The sequence below is a fragment of the Gossypium hirsutum genome, chromosome A03 (assembly GCF_007990345.1).
Source record: "Gossypium hirsutum isolate 1008001.06 chromosome A03, Gossypium_hirsutum_v2.1, whole genome shotgun sequence".
In the NCBI taxonomy this organism is placed as follows: domain Eukaryota; kingdom Viridiplantae; phylum Streptophyta; class Magnoliopsida; order Malvales; family Malvaceae; genus Gossypium; species Gossypium hirsutum.
In genome coordinates, this window is record NC_053426.1 from 56,347,185 (window position 1) to 56,353,184 (window position 6,000).

Below are 6,000 nucleotides of genomic sequence, written 5' to 3' on the forward strand. Positions count from 1 at the left end.
GAAGGACCGCGCGCGCAATTAAATCATTATACAAAAACACGCGGATCCTGAGGCGAGTCGGGTCGGACGGATCGGGTCATGCTCAAAACGACGTCGTTTGGGGGTTAAAAGGCAGCCCCCAAAACGACATTGTTTTGGGCGGCTATAAAAGGCCAAATTTTTTCAAAAAAATTCATTTGTAGCAAAGTGAAGAAAAAAAAAGAGAAGGGAGGGGGAGAGGTGCGATTTCCGGCCACAGGGCCGGTCACAGTTCGGTCGCCGGACCGTCGTCAGCCGTCGCCGCCGGCCACCGTACACAGTGGTCGGAAATGGTAAAAATTTATTTTTTTTTATTTTTTTTATTTTTGAATACATATATTTGTATATGTTTATGAGTAGGAAGAAAAAAAAGAAATCGATTCGAAATAAAAAAATCACCTTTGTTTCTGATTTTGATCTTTTTGTTTTCTGATCTGATTTTTGTGGTGTTCAAATCACTGCTTTGGGTTTAAAACTATGGTTTTTGCATTCATGAACTGCCGAATCCTTTTACAAAGTTTTTAAGCCGGCTTTTATAGCCTTTTACAAACTATTTTTCAATTATTTTTGTCACTTCCTTTCTTTTCTTGCAGGTGCAACTTGCTGATGGGACAAGGGCGGTGCTGTAGGCGGTGGAGTAGTTGGCCGACTTTGGCAGAGGCAAGTGGCAGGTGGTTCGGCGCCGAATGCTAGGGGGCTAGGGTTAGGTTTTTTGATTTTGGGTTTTTGGGTTTAGTGGGCTTCTGAATTGGGTCCAATATTTGGGTTTTGTAATGGGTTTTGGGTAGATTTGGGTTTTATGCATGGGTTTAAAACTGGGCCCAGACAATTTGGGCTTCTACAGCTGCCCCTCTTTGCTCATTTTCGTGCAACGGGAATAGAGCAAAGAATTTCAAGGAAGACCAAATTTGCCCGGTCTTGCTGAGTCTTGACTTACTTTGGTGCTCCTATTTTCCAAGTAGTCTCGTTCTAACCCACCACGTCTCATTATCATGGTTCAATTCACTGCAACTTCAAAGATATGCTTTGTAGCTTCAATCCACTCCAATGTAACTTTAAGGACATGAGATTTACGGCTTCGATCTGCTTCACTGTAACTTTAAGAATATAAGACCTACAACTTCAATCCGCTCTTCTATCACTTCAGTGGGATAAGGTTTGTGGTCTTTTCTTCTGCGACTTCAGAAAGGTAAGATCTGATATCCTCGATCAACTCCAATCTTTATCCTCGGCGTGTGACCTGAGGCTCAACTCACCTATCTCAATATGAGTTGACTTTTTTTGAAAAACAAATATTAAAAACAAATTTTGAAAATACCTCAGCATATGGCCCGAGGCTCAACTCACCTTTCGCAATATGAGTTGATTTTTGAAAACAGACATTAAAAACAGAAATTGAAATACCTCGGTGTGTGACCCAAGGCTCAACTCACCTCTTGAAATATGAGTTGATTTTTGAAAAATAGAAATTAAAACAGAATTTGAAAATACCTCGGCATGTGACCCGAGGCTCAACTCACCTCTCACAATATGAGTTGATTTTTGGAATAACTGAAAATATCAGAATACCCAAACATGTCATCTAGTGAAACTCAAGTGTCTTTTTCCTTGATTCAGTACAGCTATCATCGAAACGTCTTGCTCTGCTGGAGTACCTATATATGTCATGCATGATGTTATCATGATATGCACATGTTTGTCTTAAATGCCTTTATGCCTACATGATTATGTTATGCGTCTTGGGCTTGTCTGTCACATATTCCTTTTCGTTACGATTCTTGTGATGATCTACGTTTATTGCTTTAATTCTTGACTTTCTCTTCAGGCTTTGTACCCAACTTCAAGTTTTACGAGCAACCTGCATTTCTCAAATATCACTCTTTTGCCCCTGGTTGAACTTTGTCCTTACATTGAAGCTCTTGTACTTATCAAATTCTCATCTGGGTAATCCTTAACATTTCTTTTGTTTGGAGTATGTCATTTTACTATTTATCATTTAAATGGACCATACATGAGATGCATGAAAAATGACCAAAATAGGTACGAAAGGAGATGCGCCACATTTATTTATTTCAAAAGTAACAAACAAAGAAAGTTGACCAAGAATAGTTTAAAGCGTTATGAAAAGAAAAGGGATTATATTTAGTAGATACAAATGCTCTAGATATTCAACACATGAACTCTTCCACGTTTCTTAATCAAGAATCTTTTTGAGCATGGCTTCTTGCGTAGAAGATTTTGAACTACTAAAAATGCTTCAAATACTGTAGTTCCACCGTTTGACTCACTTGTTCAAATCATCTTGCTCTTTGGGCCCAGGTCTGCTTCATTAGGACGCCCTTTCAGGTTTTCATTCTAATTCTTTTGTTTATCAAGACGCCCTTTCCGAGTTTTCATCTTGATTTCTTTTTTTTTCAAGCATAATATTTCTTCACGGTATCTGAGTTCACTAGATTCAGTAACTCCTTCCCATCCACCTCAGTAAGAATCAAAGCTCCACCCGAGAAGGCCTTCTTTACGACGTATGGTCCTTCCCCATTTGGTGCCTATTTTCCTCGCAAGTCTTTTTGTATTGGAAGAATCTTTCTCAGCACGAGTTCTCCTTCGTGGAATTCTCTTGGCCGTATTTTCTTGTCATGGGCCGCGATCATTCTCTTCTGGTACATCTGTCCATGACAGATTGCCTTCAAACGTTTTTCCTCGATAAGGTTTAACTGGTCATATCGAGCTCGAACCCACTCTGCTTCCTCTAGTCGACTCTATTAAGACTCATAGAGAAGGGATCTCAACTTCGATGGGTAACACAGCTTCCATTCCATAGACTAGGGAGAAAAGAGTTGCTCCCGTAGATGTCCGCACAGATGTGCGATATGCATACAAAGCGAACGGTAGCTTCTCGTGCCAGTCTTTATATGTCTCGATTGTTTTCCCAATAATCTTCTTAATATTCTTGTTGGCCGCTTCAACAACTCCGTTCATTTTCGGGCAATAGGGTGATGAGTTATGATGCTTTATTTGAAATTGCTCACACACTTCCTTCATCATCTTGTTGTTCAAATTCAAAGCATTATCTGAAATGATTCTTTCAGACAAACCATATCGACAAATGATTTCTTTTTTCAAAAACCTGTAAACTGCAGTCTTCGTCACATTGGCAAACGAAGCGGCTTCTATCCATTTTGTGAAGTAATCAATAACCACAAAAATGAACCGGTGTCCATTAAAAGCTTTTGGGGAAATTGACCCTATAACATCCATGCCCTACATAGAAAAAGGTTATGGAGAAGTCATGACATGAAGGGGCGAAGGGGCTACATGAATCTTATCGCCATAAATTTGACATTTGTGGCATTTTCTTGCATAACTAATGTAGTCACTTTCCATCGTCAGCCAGTAATAACCGAGTCTCATAATCTTTCTGGCCATAGTGAAACCATTGGCATGTGTCCCACAAATTCCCTCATGGACATCTTCAAGTATTTTGTTGGCTTCAACAGCGTCCACACATCTCAAGAGCACTTGATCTTTTCCTCTTTTGTATAGAATGTCCCCATCAAGAACAAATCCTACTGCCATTCTTCTGATTGTTCTTTTATCGTTCTCATTTGCTTGTTCGGGATATTTTTGGTTGTTGACATATTCTAAGATATCATGGAACCATGGCCGTCCATCTGGCTTTTTTTTCAATACTAAAACAATGTGCAGGGACTTCATATATGCTCATTTGAAGAGGCATTATTTATGTTTCTCTGTTCGCTTTAAACATTGAAGCCAAAGTGGCCAGGGCATTAGCCAATTGGTTTTCTTCTCGTGGGAAGTAATTAAAAGTTATTTCTTTGAATTCTTTAATCAGTCCTACCACTAGATCGCTGTATTTAACTAGTTTCAAATCTCTCACTTCCCAATCTCCACGGATTTGGTATATCACCAACGCTGAGTCCCTGTACACCTCTAAAATTTCGACGTTTCGTTCAATAGCTGCACGAAGTCCCATGATATAGGCCTCATATTCCGCTATGTTATTGGTACAGAAGAAATTTAGCCTGCCAGTGAATGGATAATGGTTCCCTTCTGGTGATACTAAGACTGCTCCAATCCCATGCCCCAATGTATTCGATGCACCATCAAAGCTCATCTTCCATGACTTCTCTTTGGATGACTCACATTCTTTTCCCATAATGCACATCAAGTCTTCATCTGGAAAATCAAATCTCAATGGCTCGTATTCTTTCGTTGTTCGAGTTGCTAAGAAATCAGCGATTGCACCCTCTTTTATCGATTTTTGGCTCACATAGACGATGTCGTATTCTGATAGTAGGATCTACCATCGTGCTATTCTTCCTGAGAGCGCAGGTGATTCCATCATGTACTTTATTGGGTCCAACTTTGAAATTAACCATGTCGTATGATACAACATATATTTCCTCTGAAATGCCCAAACCAAAGCACAACAAAATTTTACAATTGACGAGTACTTTGCCTCATACTCTGTGAACTTTTTGCTGAGATAGTAAATCACCTTTTCTCTTTTCCCTGACTCATCATGTTGCCCCAATACGCAACCCATTGAATTTTTGAACACAGTCAGATACAATATTAACGGTCTTCTTGGAGTTGGCAGTACTAGCACCGGAGGACTAGACAAGTACTATTTTATCTTGTCAAAAGCCACTTGGCACTCTTCGTTCCATTCTCCCGAATTATGCTTTCGAAGGAGTCGAAAAATTGGGTCACACTGGTTAGTAAGTTGAGCAATGAACTGAGCAATGTAGTTCAATCTCCCTAAAAATCCTCTGACTTCTTTTTGCATGCGCGGAGGTGGTAGTTCTTGTATGGATTTTATCTTATCTGGACCAACTTCAATGCCTCTCTCGTTGACGATGAAGCCTAGCAATTTTCCCGAGGTAGCCCTAAACGTGCATTTGGCTAGATTGAGCTTCAGCTAGAACTTTCTCAGTCTTTCGAACAACTTTCTGAGGTTCCCAACATGCTCTCTTTCCCCCTTGGATTTGGCGATCATATCATCGACGTAGACTTCTATTTCTTTGTACATCACTATGGCCCTCTGATATGTTGCCCCAGCGTTCTTTAATCCAAACGGCATCACCTTATAACAGAATGTTCCCCATATCATTACGAAAGTAGTTTTCTCCATATCCTCAGGAGCCATCTTTATCTGATTATAACCCGAGAATCCATCCATGAATGAAAACAATGAATGTTTGGCTGTGTTATCCACCAATGTATCAATGTGTGGTAAGGGAAAATTATCTTTAGGACTTGCTCGATTCAGATCACGATAATCTACACACATTCGTACCTTGCCATCTTTCTTCGGTACTGGGACTATGTTAGCTACCCATTGTGGATACTAGGAAACTTGTAGGAAGCCAGCATCGAATTGTTTCTTGACTTCTTCTTTTATCTTTAATAACATTTCAAGTCTCATTCGTCTTAGCTTCTGTTGAATGGGTTTGCATTCTGGTTTCAGTGGGAGTCTATGGACTACTACATCCTCATCCAATCTTGGCATGTCCTGATACGACCATACAAATACATCTTTGTACTCATGAAGTAAAGCGATCAAATCATGTTTGGTGTTATCTGAAATGGAAGCCCCAATCTTCACTTCTTGCCTCTTTTCTTCATTTCCTAAGTTTACTATCTCAACAGATTCTTAATGAGGTAGAATCTGTTTATCTTCTTGTTCTACCATTCTTAGTAAGTCTAGAGACGAGACATAGTCTTCAATATTTTCCTCAACTTCGAAATTTCCTAAACAAATAGCTTTCTCGAAATCGATTTCAAGATTTGTAACGGGTTTGTTCATATTGTTGATATCTGAGCACCTGAAAGTTGAATGGAAAAGAAAACTATAGAGGAGCATCAAAGTATTGGGACCAACAAGTATAATGGAATGATGAGAGATATATGCAATGACAGGCTGTGAGAAGAGGGAAAAAGTATGAAGTTAATGAGAAT